This window comes from Cricetulus griseus, chromosome 6 (genome assembly GCF_003668045.3).
Source record: "Cricetulus griseus strain 17A/GY chromosome 6, alternate assembly CriGri-PICRH-1.0, whole genome shotgun sequence".
In the NCBI taxonomy this organism is placed as follows: domain Eukaryota; kingdom Metazoa; phylum Chordata; class Mammalia; order Rodentia; family Cricetidae; genus Cricetulus; species Cricetulus griseus.
The window spans coordinates 72,563,664-72,579,530 of NC_048599.1; positions in this window are offsets into that span (position 1 = coordinate 72,563,664).

Genomic DNA, 15,867 nt, shown 5'->3' on the forward strand with positions numbered 1-15,867 from the left:
CAGATGATCCCGAAGTCCCCTTCCCCCAGCATTCTTTAATTCAGGCATTTGGAGCATCTACAGATGCTGGGGAGCACTGCAAGCCATGAGTGTCTGATAAGAAATGGCATGACTGCTGGGGATGGGTGGAGCTCATCTTCAATTTTGTTAATGGCACACCCTTTGGCCCTGAAATGCCCTTTCTTAGGCAGTGTTATATGGAAATACTAGCATAAATATTCAAATGTGGATGTTTGAGACTGTAAAATATCAAGATCAATTCAGACGTCCATTAGCAAAGGGTAAAATAAATAAATCTACTATGAAACCACTGTAATGACATCAGATCCCTATATGATAAAAAGAAACAAGGGCTGGGGAGATGGCTCAGTAACTACAGCGTAAGTGCTTGCTCGGCAAGTATAAAATCCTCGGTTTGGCTGGATGCAGAGGCATGTGCCTAGAACCTCAACACTGGGGAGATGGAGACAGGCAGATCCTGGAGACTCACTGGCCAGTTAGTCTAACCAAAACTGTGAGCTCCAGGTACAGTGAGAGATTCATCTCAAAAACAAAACCAAACAAAACAAATAAAAAAAAAACAAGGCATAGAGAGAACCATTTAGAACACTTGCTGCTCTAACACTTGCAAAGGACTTGGGTTCTCTGTTCCCAGCACCTGCATAGTGGCTTACAACTGTCCTTAACTCCAGTTCCAGCCAATCTGACGCCCTCTTCTGACCTAAAAGTGCACCAAGCACCCATGTGGTGCATATAGATACATGCAAGTAAACACATATATAAAATAAATCCTAAAAAGAAAATTGGAGACATCCAGATATCTATACCCTGGCTTGCACACACACACACACACACACACAGAGAGAGAGAGAGAGAGAGAGAGAGAGAGAGAGAGAGAGAGAGGGAGAGAGAGAGAGAGAGAGAGAGAACAACTTCATGTAAAAAAACTAGATTGTTCAGTGAAATATACATAATGATTTATTAAATTTCCTTTTAGAATATCTCATTTTAGATATATGTGTTACAGAGAATAGCAGGTCATATTTAATTACACATTTCTATTTACAGGTATAAACATAAAGAGCTGAGAGAACTCCAGATCAAACTTACAGCAGAGTTAAATTTTCAAAGCTCAGCTGGGTGTTGACTCTGAAGTGCCGACATGGTGCTGGTGTAACAGACAAACTGAAAGTAATTGACTTCATTTTAATTGCTTGAAATTTTACATAAAATCTGCCACTTGATTCCGTTTTTGGAATGCTTTCAGTCACTTGAGTCCATAGATCCAGCTGTTCAGCCAGAGCTGCTTCTCAACTGTGCATTTCAGTGACTCAAAACATAGATGAAACATTTCCAACAAAAAATGTCAGACAGAGGTGTCTATGTATAAACTACGCAGTAGATACAGAAAACATCACAAACAATAACTAACAAGTCTCAACAATAATTCTATATCTCATTAATAATTTCATTACATATTGAGAGGATCATTTTCATACATCAGTCTAAATAAAATGTGTGACTAAAATTAACATGCTATTTCCTCTTTCCGTTTTAAATACCACACATGGGCTGGCCTTGAATTGTCACTGAACTCACTGTTCATAGAAGGTGGGTGGAGGAGGCGCTGGCCAAGCTCGGAGTTTTTTACTTTATAGACTCCTGTATTACTTGATTTTGTTATGGTATGCATGGGTAACTTTCGTCATTTACAAAGAACTGTAAAGGATCTTAAGTCATTCATGCAAAGTAAATTTCTGTGATTATGCTTGTATATGTTGTATGTATATGTGTAGGGATGCATGCATGCACCTGTATGTAAGGGTAAGCTTGTATATAGCACATGCGTGCCCTTACGTATGGAAGTCAGAGGTATGTTGACCTCCATTGCTTCCTCCTTGTTTTTTTTTTTGAGTCAGAGGCTCTCACTGACCTAGAGCTCACTGATTGGTTAGACTGGCTGCCTCACAAACACTAGGGCTCCTCCTGTGTCAACCTTCACAGTGCTGGGATTACACGTGTGCTTGCCATGTGCCCCATGTGCCTGACTTTTTACTCACAAATGCTAACTATCTGAACTCAGGTCCCCATGATGACTGAGCCATCTCCCAAGCCCCTCTAAAATATATTTTGATGTTTCAAGGAAACAGTAAGAATCTTCCCCCAACTCATTTCTGTAATACTGTTGTCAGCATCTGAAATAAATGTTTTCCCATCAGGTGACAATAAAACTTCCCCGGTATCTCTCTGATTTACCAGCAGTTTCTAATCACCTGAACCCCTCTTTTATTTTATCTTATTTTTATTACTGCTATCATTAACAGCTGTCCCAGCTGGGTTAGTAAGGAACTGTTTTTCAAGGAGCAGGAGTTATACCCAGGAGAGATGGGAAAAGGGGAGAAAAAAGATAAATAAGCTTTAAAGAAATCTCTCTTGATTTTTCCAGTTCCCTCCTTATCCCTGATCAAAATTCCCCAAAGCTTTGGGGTCTGTATCTAGGCTGAACTTCCTACCTTGCTAATTGACAAGGCCAGGATTTGAGCCCCCCCCCCCCATGTCTGTGTTATACATAAAGATGTCTGTGTTACACACAAACATGCTATGGTTCTAACAATATCACTTTCAAAGGCACACTAATCCTCTGAAGTCATCCAGTCAGAAAACATTTGCTTGTCCGTGTCTTGTGTCTGATCTGTGTGTGTAAAAGGAAGAAAATTGGGAGGGCAGAAGGAAGGAAGGAAGGATGAAGAAAGAGCAATTGTATTTTTTTTTCAGGGTTGGGTGCAGGGGACTGTCTCACATATCCCAAGCTTGCATCCAATTTGCTATTAGTCTAAGGATGACCTTGAACTTCTGATCCTCCTGCCTCCACCTTCTGAGCACTAGGATTACAAGGCATGAGCTGCCATGCCTGGTTTTTGCAGAGCTGGGGGTAGAATCCAGGAATTTGTACAGGCCAGACAAGCATTCTGCCCACAGAGCTGTGTCCCCAGCCTACAATTGTGAGTTTATACACTTGGACTTTTCAAATATAAAACTAATTCTCTGGTTCTTCTTTGTTGGGTCATCAGCTTTTACATTATCTGTCCTCTGCTTTAAAAGCAAACTACCACCTTTTGTTTTCTTCCTTCCTTCCTTCCTTCCTTCCTTCCTTCCTTCCTTTCTTTTTGTTTGTTTTTTGAGACAGGGTTTCTCTGTGTAGCTTTGGAGCCTGTCCTGGAACTCTCTTTGTAGACCAGACTGGTCTCAAACTCACACAGATCCACCTGCCTCTGCCTCCTACATACCAGGATTAAAGGTGTGCACCACCGCAACCCAGCAAGTTACCACTTTCTAAACAAATTTAGAAATGGCTCACGGAAAGGTTAGGGGAGAAGTAGTTGGGTTTGAATGGCTGTCAGGGTGACTGCAGTTTTCAAAGAGAATTGGAAATAGCTGTCTGTGTGTCCCCAAAACTGTGTTGAACTCCTATCACAACCCCCATTCCCCTGTATTATATTTGTCTGTTTTTGTCTTTTTTGCTAGACTGAAGGACCCAGTAAGTCACCAATATACCCAGTACCCAGATAAGGCCAGCCAATAGCAGGCTCAGTGAAAATGTATTGATTACTCAATGACAGAGTGAGGGAAGAAATGACTGGGCTTATTACCATCTACAACACTGACGAAGTCAGAATTCTTCTCAAAGACGGGCTTGAAGACACTGTTAATATTATCTGTCTTTCGTCATAGACTGTATGAAATGCCTATTATGGCCTAAAAGCCAGCTAAACAAAGGTGAATTAAAAACACATACATTCCTGCTTTTGTGATGTTTTCCAAGAAGGCAAAGGGTAGACATCCCTATGATGAGGTGTATGGTGGAGAATAGAGGGGCTGTACCAGCTTAGCCTATTTCTCTCTCTTCTAAAGGACAGTTAAGGTGAAATACCAAGGAAGAAGGACCAACTTTGTTCTTTTTCCCCTGGTGCTGGGACTGGGACTTTTGGACTTACCTGCCAGGCATGCATTCTGTGACTGTGCCGTATTACACCCTCAGGGGTCACTATTAAACTGCTCAGTTCAACACAAGAAGGCAAGGAGGGAGTGACACAGCGGAGGGGGTGGGGGGAGAAGCCTCTAAGCACCAGGAGCAGGGCCAGCTGCCCATGCCACTCACTGTTAAAGTGAACAACAACTTGAACTTAAATTGGTTCATGTGGGCTGGAGAGCATACTAATTTGTGTGCCTGGCTGAGAGTCACTGTCTGTGGGAAGCCATGTCCTGAGACTGGAGGAAGTGGTGTTCCTCTTGCTTGTAGAGCAGTGCCGTTAGGAGGGGATGTGATTCAGAAGAGGAACTGGCCAGCAGCAGGCTGGTGGATTTCATTCACTTCTTGCAAAGCCCTCTTGAGCCCTTCTGATCTGCTCTTGGTCTGAAATTTCCTATTTGAAAATACTTTTTCCCCCAGAAAGTTTTTACACATGGAGGCGGTTCTAGGGATTAAAAAGTTGAGAATTCTCACATTTCAACCTACATTCCTGCATCTCTTTTGAGTATTTCTGGCCATTGATTTCATATTTATTTTTATTATTTTTTTATGTCTGCTTGTGCGTGTGTGCACATGAATCCAGGTATTCGCAGAGGACGAAGGCATTGAATCCCTTGGAGCTGCGGTTATAGACAGCTCTGAGTTGACTGAGGTGGTACTAGGAACTGAACTTGGGTCCTCTAGAAGAGCAGCAAGTTCCCCTAACTGCTGAGCCATCTCTCCATCCCTGCCATCAAGTTTTATAAGTTAAACTAGAGTCAACAAAAGTTATAGACTATGAATACAGTTCTGTTTATCATATCACAACCATGTGACAATGGCCAGAATTAGGTTTTCCTCCCTGATTATTTATGAAATATAACCTTATTGTAATAAAATGTAGAAAATTCAGGAAAGAAGGAAATTTGACACAATTTAATCACAGAGATTACCACTGGTAATGCTTTGGTTATTTGTTCACTCATTCAGCCATTGTTTTCTTCAGAGTCTAACTTTGTAGCTCAGGCTGGCCTTAAAGTTGCAGCAAGCCTCCTGCCTCAGCCTCCTGAATTCTGGGATTGGATGCTCCTCTCCACTGATGATATTTAAAGATCCTTCTTTCTCAATATCTTTTTTTAAAGCAAGCTTAAATTCTACATGACAATTTGTATGCTGACTCTTAATTCAGTATATGTAGGCACCTTTCCATGGCAACCTATGTCAGTTTTTATAACAATAGTCACGATTTCAGTTAACCGGTGTTCTCTTGATGGTAAGTTTTCATTATGTAATTAACTTTGGATCTAAATATCTGTGGAATTTTTACATACCTGTAAGGGGATCCAGTTGATTTGCTCAATTCTTCCATATCTAACATACAACAGTGTGTTCTTACTCAGCAATTAAAAGTAAGATTTTCTTGAAAACGTGTGGCCAAGAAATTTAAATAATGTTCCATAGGGTGCAAACATGAAATACAAACTCAAAAACTGACAAGTTTAAATGCAGAATTGTTCCTTAGCTTCATAAAAGAATTTGTGTCAAGTTTCATTTATCAACTATCTGGAATTCCAGGCTGTGTGGGAGGTGGGGAGACATGTCGTGGATTCTAAATGTCCCATGACTGATGGACTGACTGATTGATTTTAATTTTTAGTTTGTTTACTGGAGATGAATCCCATGGACTTTCCCACTTGCAATCTACCACTAATGCCGTCATCTCAAAACTAGACTACTAACCAGGCATTCTCGGTGAACCATGCCTGCGATTCCAGCACTCAGGAGGCTAAGGCAGGAGGATTGCTAATTCGAGGCTAGCCTGGGCTACATGGCAAGCTACCATCTCAAATAAAACAAGCAAACAAAGAAGAAACCGACTTGCTCTGTTGGAGTCCACTGCTCACATCTAAGATGCTACCCTGTGCTACCAGCAGACTGGTCAGGGTGTGGGACAAAGGCTGACTGAGTTCTATACACCCACCCACAAGTCAGAAGTGAATAGGATAAGAGGATGTTGCCGGTCAGAAGGCCCCACAGGCTAGGGCTGGAGAAAAGAAACCTCAATGGATTACTGTACAATTAAACAGAATGCAGCCAAGGCCTGGCTGTTTTTGTGCTGGGTCACCTTCCATCTCCATGCAGGCGGTGCACACCAATCCATTCCGCCCTCCAACCTGACGTTCTCCTTGGTTACAAGCCGGTGGTTTTCAAAAAGACTTTGCTGTTTCTTTTTTGGCCGTAGCAACCTGCTGTCTTAAATAGCTTCTTTATCTGGTGCGGCAATTAAGGTCTGTGACTAACCGCTGCAGTTCATAAACACGCATCTTACCGTTAGGGTCAGTAGTTCTTGGTCTTGTCTGAGTGGCAACTCCCCCAGCTGAGCTCAGCACTGAGCGAGGCACCTCTCCCTCAGCAACCGGCTGGTTCTCCCTGGTTCAATGTGGGAGGGGTCCAGTCGCATGTTATAAAAGAGGTCACATTTTTATTAAAATTGAAGTCAAACACCAAAACATGTTTCGGGAGGTTGCTGCCCCACTATTTTAATTTTCCCTTTAACTTATTTTTATGTTCCAAATGATCAGCAATGTGCACACATTTCTTCTATATTCAGGAGGGGGGGAGTACCTTTTTGAAAAGTAATCCCTGGGTCTGGTGAGATGGCTCAGCTGGTAAAGGCATTTACAGCACACCAGCCTGGCAACTGAAACTCCATCCCTGGAAGTGGAAGGAGGGCACTGGCTCTGCACAGCTGTCCTCTGACTTCTGTGTAGTTGGTGTGGCACACATACCTTCCCATCACATCCATACACCCAATAAAGACATTCCTAAGTATAAAACTCTTAAAAGAAAACGCCATAGAGAATCTACAGGATCTACACTTAGGGAAGGGAATTCTTAGACAACATCAAAAGCATAATCCACATGCACAAAGGAACAAATGGTAAAATAAACTTCACACACACACAAAAAAAATTTTTTTAAGCTGGGCATTGGTGGCGCACGCCTTTAATCCCAGCACTCGGGAGGCAGAGGCAAGCGGATCTCTGTGAGTTCGAGGCTAGCCTGGTCTCCAGAGCGAGTGCCAGGATAGACTCCAAAGAGTCTACACAGAGAAACCCTGTCTCGGGAAAAAAAAATTTTTTTTTAATGTCCCCAAGAAAGTCTTTGCTAAAAGAGGTAAGAGAGATGACCTGCTGGATGATAGAAAACCTCTGCAAGCCACACATCCTGACAAAGACTTGTATTTATTTTGTGTATGCATTTCTCAAAATTCAATATTGAAAGCAATAAACTTAGAAGAAGGAAAAAATACAAAAACAGAAAGTAGGCCAATGGAAACCTAGCCAGCATCTTTCCCCGCAATGAGGAAATGCAGTGATCACAACTTGAACAGCCGAAGCAAAAATGTAGGGGTGTCCAGCACTAGGAAGGCTGGGGCAGGAGGCTTGAGACAGGATCACCACTGCATTGCCGGTGATGCATTAAATTAGTAGTTCTCAACTTGTGGGTCATGACCCCTAAGGGTTGAACAACCCTTTCACAGGGGTCACCTGAGACCATCAGAAAATGCAGATATTTACATTATGATTCATAACAGTGGCAAAATTACAGTTATGAAGTAGCAATGAAAGTAATTTTACGGTTGGGGTCACCTCAACATGAGGAACTATATTGAAGGGTCACAGGATCAGGAAGGTTGAGAACCACTGCATTAAATGGCTCAGACTCTCTGAAGCTAGTTTGGAACTCTTAAAAACTAAGCATCTGCCCCTATCCATTGTAGGACTCTGCAATCGTATTTCTTGCCTTTTAGCCCAAAGTAAGGAAAGCTCCTATCTACACAAATATCTGCCCACCAGCGTTCATAGCAGCAGGTATCCTGGAAACAGAGTCAGATACTTTATGATTCTATCTACATAGTTATAAACAGCCTAGTTATGGCAACATGGCAGAAATGCAGAAGATGAGCAGTTGCCACTGGTTAGGATGAGGAGGAGGTAGAGGTATCAATAAAAAGAACCAGCAAGAAAGAGCTTCCTGGGGAAGATATGGCAGTGTTTCTTTATTTCAGCACTAATAAATCTCTTGGGATTAGACTAGCAAACACTGATTGTATCAATGTCAACTCCCTGGATTCCCTGTGGACACAGTAATGCCAGATTGCAACCACTGAGGAAAACTGGGTATTATGACCTGGCCTACTATCTTTGCAACTTCCTGTGAATGGCTAATGCTTTTGAAGCAAAAGCCTTTCAAAAAAGCAATTTGTGCTAGGAAGATGCAGAAAAATATAAATGTGCTATTTTTTTTAACATTTAGAACCTTTTGGTATTTGTTTTAGGATATTGGGATTTAACTGCTTAATTTCTGGTTTTGATCCCCTCCCCCCAAGTATACTCCACAAAACATAAACCACTACTTTAAAAAATTTGAATCATGCAGAGGTCAGAGAACAACTTGTAGGAATGGGTTCTGTCCTTTTATGTGAGTGCCTGGGATTGAACTCAGATCCTCAGCTTTGGTGGCAAGCCCCTTTACCCATGTTTTGCATCCTTTGCCACTGTATTACTACAGAACATTCTCACCATACACAAGCAAACCCTGAACTCATTGCCAGGCTCTGTTCTTTCACCCTTCTTCTAGCCTTTGCCAACCACAAATCTGTGTACTGTCTCTCCACCTGTGCTTTTAAAATGGATGCAACCATACAGCATATGGCCATTTGTGTCTGTTTCACTAAGCATACTGTTTTCAAGGCTTCTCAGTTCTATAACACACAACAGTATGCCATTTCTTTTTTATGAATAAATAATATACCACACATGTATATGTTTAATTTTTTGTTTTTTGTAACGTTTTCTTTCCTTCTTCCTTTACAGTTTCTTTTACAACTAATTAGTTTAATTAAATCCCTGCAGCCCAGTCTTGTGACCCTTAGCCTCTTCACCAGTGTGCCCAAGGCTGGCACATGCGGGCATCTGTGCCTCTTCGGTCCAAGTCTCCCACTACTCTACATCAGCTGCTGAAGTAAAGCTTGGGTCCACAGGACTCATAAGCCAAGCAGAATGAATTGTGTGGGCTATTAGCTCCATGTCTATCAAGCATCAGAGCAAAACCAATGACTTCTTACTCACAGGCTTGGCCCATCCCTAGATAGTAAGTGCTAACTGTCATTCCCAAAGCTACTTTTCCAAAGCTTGTTTTTTGAGACATGACCTCCACCTTGTGTGTCTCTCTCCTCCACATTTGTAGCCAAGTCCAGAATATAACAGCATCAGGAACTGAATCTGTTTCTGACAACCATGCTTCTCTCTCCCTACTGGCACAGGTGGAGCATGCTGACTGCTAACAACCTGCTGAGCCTTTTTGGTGTACCAACACCACCTGGAGTCATCGTGTTTGCATCCTATACATACCCTGCAGCAGCTCTGTCACAAGACATGCTTATCAAACTCACCCATGAAAAGAGATTCAGAAGAATTTCAGGATCCATTCTTGAGATCATATCACTGTTGTGTAACAGTTTCTTCAAGATTGAAACATCCTATCTGACAGGGAAGTTCCTTAAACAGGAAGGTGAACAACTCAAAATAGCTTCAGGAAGTCCCTGAAGCTGACCTGATTCACTAGGCTCCACTCCCAGAGAGTAAGCAATAAGAGTGGTGCATCTGAGCTGCAGAGAAGACTGAGACCAAACCAGCTGCCTGGGGGAAGCAGAAACCAGTAAAGCTGCCTGGAAGAGAGACCAGAGTCACTTGGAAAGAAGCTCTCCAACCTGTTGAGCTGCCTGAAGGCTGTGCAGTGTGCTATAGGTTCCCAGCTTTGTGAGCTGTCATTTGTTTTAGGGTGGGCTTTGGTTATGCAGTTGTCTGTGAGTCATTTCTGCTTGTGTAAGTAACCCCTCACCCATATTCCGGTCAGTAACTCTTCACCCATACTTCTATAAGGAATCCCAATAAAACTCATTGGTTGACCAAGTTGGACTTTGTTGGTATTTATACTTTGGTCTGTCATGGGATCCCTATCTGGGGTGAGTAGATGTGTGTGGTGTTTCCTCAGGAAAAGTTTTGTCACATAACAATCATCCCAACTGGCAGGAACAGGACTTAACAGTCAAGTCCTCCAAACACAGAACAAGCCAGCCTTCCTATGCTCACATCCTGGCTCTCTCCTTGCTATCTGTTTCACTTTGTATTTAGTTTCTTTGTCTGTAAAATGGGCTAATAATAAAAGCTGCCTCTTAAGAATGTTTGTAAAGACTCGAAGACAGCTTCTATCACTCTGAGAGCTATCCCCTCTGACCTGCAGTAAGGGGCCTGATGACTATCCTTGTGATTTTATTAGCATGCTGCTTTTTAAGAATGAGAAAGTGCTGTGATTTGTGAAATGTCCTCCCATAGCCTTATACTCAGCCTGTGGCTCCATTTGCAAAGACCACGGAATCTTTTAGGAGGTCAAGCCTTGCTGGTGGATCACTGGGAGAGGGGCCTTGAGCTTCTAGAACCTGGATCCACTTTCTGTTCACTCTCTGATTCCTGAATGTGGGTGCAATGTGATCAGCAGCCTCGGGCACCTACTGTCATGCCTTCTCCACTATGGTGTGCTGTATCCCTTAGAACTCCAGGCCAAAATGAACCCTCCCTCCCTTAACCTGCTTCTAAGGCTATGCCATCCATCTACCTTGGGATTCTGCCATCAAGGGTGTCACCAGATGAGGCCCTTCAGAAGTGTGAGCCAAAATGAGTCCCTTTTCATAGAACTCACTCCATCGCCCTTAGTAGTGGAAAGTTAGTAAGGGCTCAGTAGGCCATACACACCAACAGGAAAACAGACCATGTATACTTCGTGTATGGTCTATGGTGGAAATAAGAGCAGCCACATACCTTTCCATGGGTGAATCTTTCATCATGTAAAATTCACAAAATCAAGTCTCCACTAACAAATGGACTGACAAAATGTGCTGTGCCTATACCACAAAATATCCTAGGATAAAAACAGATGAAGGGTTAAGGTATTTCTCAGCTTGAATGAGGCTGAGATTAGTAATCAGAGTGAAGGAAGCCATTCAAAAGAGTGCATACAGTGTGGGTCCATTCAGCTCAAAGCCAAGCATGAGATGCAGTAATAAAGGTCCATAGCCCATTGTCCAGACTACAGTCCAGTTCTCTACCACCTGAGTCAAACCAGATAATTCCCCTCTGTCAGAAGACCAGAAGGTCACCCTTCCCGACAGATAATTGTGTCCCTAGACTAATTCTGAGCACCTGAATCATGTGCTGGTATGCATGCTCTGTGGGGATGGATGGACAGGGAAGATGGGCACAGGTGTTGAATCCTGGCTTGATAAAGATTCAGAAAACACTGTAGACTCAAAATGAAGAGGGGATGGCTGCTGCTGCTGCTGCCTATGTTATCTGAACGGATGGACATCAAAATAGAAGGCAAGCCTAGTTAGTTCAAGCTTTCTCCCCCTTGTGCCCCTAAGTTATCCACTGTCCTGGAGGGTTCAAATGATGGAGAACATCAGCTTTGGGTATATTTCATGGACCTGTTAGAGAATTTAAAGGTGTTCAAACTGGCTCTTCTCTGGTGTGTGTGTGTGTGTGTGTGTGTGTGTGTGTGTGTGTGTGTGTGTGTGTATGTGGTTGTGTGAATTTATGCACATGAATGCAGTGCTCTTAGAAGCCAAAGGGATGTCAGATTCCCTTGGGGCTGGAGTTACAGACAGGTGAACCACCGGATATGAAATGCCAGGAACTGATCTTGCATCTTCTACCATAAGAGCATACATACCATAACCACTGAGCAATCTTTCCAGCCACTTGTTTAATTTTCTTTACTCCAAGTAAAAACTTTTAAATGTCTTTCAAGAATTTCAGAAGCCAGGCCTTCACTCTATGTAGTCTCTGGCTTTATGAGCAATCGTAACTTTTTCTTGTACCCTAAATATTTCTGCAATTGCATTTAAAACAAGACACAAAAGTATCAGTTCCGTGCAATAGGCAACAATACTTCAAGAATGCCATGGCGAATTGCGTTGTGCTCTGAAAGCAGATTAAAGTTGTTTGAAATGCTTCAAAGAAAAGGAAAACTTTAATCCCCAAGGCCTCCATCAAATCCATATTCCTTAATTTCAGAAAAATTCCCAAGTCATTTAAAAGGCCCAAATATCATTTTACAGCTTGGAAGTAGTAACAGAGACCCTTTCAAATGTTTCCCGAACATTCTTCCTTCTTTGAACGGCTCAGTACAGCTGAGTCCTTTGCAGACACTGGCCCTAGCCAACTGATGGACCTCCTGTCTTGGGGGTGGGGACAGCCTTCCCGAGGGATTTGCCTTGAGTTCATGCCCAATGACTACCTGGAGAATTCCTTCAAACTGCAGAGTCAGGCATTTTCCCTGTTATTTCTGGGCAAGATTCGCACGTCTGTCACTGTGTGGAAGAACGCCCAGTCCCTCCAGAATGCAACACTCAAGGAGAGAACGCTTCCAAGAGAGAAGAAAAACAAAGCAGGCTGTAAGTGGGACTGACACTTCACTGCTTTGGTCACTGCCTTCATCAACTCGAAGGCAAACTCCCTTCCTCATCCTTTGCTGCCATGGAAACACCCAGCTATAATTAATGAGGTTGTTGGTCACAGTGAAGAAACTCATGGAGGTACCAATGCACCCAGTACTGTGCCTGAGATTGCATCTGCATCACCTCTATTGATAGCAGTGAAGCAAATACCTTGCTATGAGTTCTGTGTTACATTTGAAAGTCAAGGTGTGGATGGGCTAACAACTGCCTATTGTCACAGCTACTTAGTATTTGATCAGGATTCAAACACAGATTTTAAAAAATCTCTCTCTCTCTCTCTCTCTCTCTCTCTCTCTCTCTCTCTCTCTGTGTGTGTGTGTGTGTGTGTGTGTGTGTGTGTGTGTGTGTGTGTGTGTGTAGGTGTGCAAGTGTTACAGCAACCTCAGATTTAGTCCTCATCTTCCACACTGTTTAGGGCAGTCTTTTATTGCTTGCTCTGGCATACTCGAAACTGTCTGGCCCACAGGTTTCCAGGGCTGCCCCTGTCTCTGAGCTGCATTTTACTGTAGGGGCACCAGGATTATAGATGTGTGCCACTTTACATGGGGTCTACAGATTCAAACTCAAATCCTCATACTCACATGCCTGTGCTTTAGTCCTTGAGCAGACCAGGCTAGGTTAACTAATATAACTGTATATGGTATATATGAAGTTAACGAGGTTAACTGTAAGTTTGTATCCTTCTCCTTCAGCTTCTTGAATATTGGGATTACAGGTGTCTGTCCCAGTGCCTGGCTTCCAGATCTGTCTGACTCTGAAATAGTGCTTAGCCAGAATGATGCACAGCTGAAATACAGTCTAAACCATCATGGGAAAGAGCAGACTGGACAGTTAGGCTAGGCTCCATTGTGAAATTACATTGTAATTAACCCACCTCCAGGGTCCAAGCTAAGAGGTCTACTCATTTAACACTTCCCAGTAGACTTAAATAGTATCTATTCCTGTGGTCCTGGGGAAAACTTTCTTCTCCGTGGGCCTCTTAACCCCTGCTTCCTTCCTCTTGCCTCTGCAGTTTGGATGTAGTAAGTGCTCACTGACCACATTTTGCCTTTCCTCCAGCCTGGCCTAACCCAGAAACCACACAGGGGAAGAAGATAGGAGGAGATTTCAATTGTCTTCTGTGTTTGTTGGAAGAGAGGATACAAGAGGGCCTCGCCTCGCTGGCTTAGCACACAACGCCAGAACACTGACCTCAGGCCACAGCCCCATCACTGATTACCAGTAATCCCACTCCAGAGGTGATAAAGTAGCCTTCCTTTTAAAAAGGAGATAAAAACAGTGAAGAAACAGCACTTGCCTTAGTGCTCCGAAAAGCTGGCATCCTTCCAGAACAGACTTATGTACTTGGAAGAAAAGAGAGAGAGAGAGACAGAGAGAGAGAGATGGGATTTGGGCCAAGAATGGTCCTACAAACGAGAGAAATATAGAGCAGGCAGCTGGAGCAGAGCAGCCAAGTGGTACTACCAGCTGCAGGCCCATTAATTAACGTTCCCTGGTATGTGGCTGTTCCCGTGACCTTGATTCTTGTTGAATTCACAGAGATAATTTTAACAGAGCCTCTACTTTTCTCACTGGAGTATATTTATCCAAGGAGTACCTTACATATTTCCCCTCATCTCTCCAAGCAGTAAATTTATTCTAATTGCAAAGAGATATAGTAAAAGCCTGATTGAATGCTTGGCAGTTTATCGAGATTTATTTCTGGGGCTTAAGGATTTTTTTTTAAGAGTGTGTGACTGGAAGAAGGGTTGAGGGGAGCTGAGGGAAAGGAGCCCAAGAGAAAATGTAGGTTTAATGGATCTATAAAATGACCCCATTGTAGATAAACAGCCTGACTGAAGATAGCATCCGTGACAGCCAGTCTAATGTGAGGTGTCTAGAGTCTCGCATGATTCTCTGTGAGTTTCCGTGTGAAAGTTGTTATTCTCCAGGCAGAGAGAGAGGCTTCGGGGTGTTTTCCTGGGTGGGGAGTGGGTGGAAAGTATATTTAAGTGCACATTTCCAAGTACTAACTTACAGGTATGAAGGAGGCTAAAGGGAAGCCTACACCTGTCCTGCAGCCCACTTCCTTCTCAGAATCCTGGAAGCTCTGGATCGTGACAGCCTGCCCTCTGTCCCTGGGTTTCTGACCAGCAACGGGGTGGGGGTGGGGGGGGAGTAGGCTTTAAAGTGTGGTCACCTCAGGCTCTACCAGCAAATAATGAGATAGATGGATGCTTCAACCCTAACAGGGCCTTCTGCTTAAAATAGGCTTTGCATGCACACACTACTGAACTTTTCCCCGAAAACCCTCCAGGCTTTTGATCCCAGGAGAGACATTCATCTTTTTTGCAGCTGCTTCGCAAGTTCCACTGGGGCTGAATTTCAGGACTCCCAACTGTTAAACTGGTTACATTGTAAATCTAACCACAGTGCTGAAAAATGGAGACATCTGTCCTGGAGGAAGAGGTGAGATGGAAAAGGGTCTCAAGTAGAAGCTATTGGACAGCAAGTCCAGAGTCAAGACACCGACCTCCTTGGCCATAAGCAATGGGTTTTTGTTTTTTGTTTTTTGTTTTTTTGTACTTGGTATGAGGGGATCTTAGAGAAAACTATTGAAACTTTTCACTGTGACAATCATACAGAAAAGTGAAGCTTAGCCAGTAGTAACAAAGTTAGTAATGTCAGGAGGTGTCACAGGACAGTGTTTCTTTTGTCCCCAGAGACAGAAAACATTAACATGACTTGAATGGGAATCATTTCTAAATTATGTAGTGCCTGAGTAGACATCATCTATTAATATATAGAATGAGGTGCAACCCATCTGCTTTGAAACTTCAAATAAATGGAATTAACCCTGTTCTTTTGTGTCTGTGCCTTTGGCTCCATCTTGCATGTGTGAGGCTCTCCCTCTTGTATGCAAATGTAATTCATGTTTGCTGTAACACTGGGGTTTGGGGAACACAGTGCCTGTGGGCACTCTAGTTATTTCCAGCTTAGGGATGTTGCTAACCAGGCTTAGAAGAACATTCTTGGGCATGTGTGTGGATGCATGTGAGAGTTTGCTCAGCCTGTCTGTTGAGCAAAAGGTCAAGGCTGTCCCTAAATTTAAGGACAAAGTCAGCAAGATGTTTCATTTACTCATTAAAACAAACACAAACCAAGAAACCACTAGTAAGGATCAGAGATGGGTGGTACCATAGCTTATTTTTATGTGTCAAATTGGCAAAGCCATAGAACCCAGATATATGATCAAACATTATTCTAGATACTCCCATGAAGGCATTTAAAATGAAAT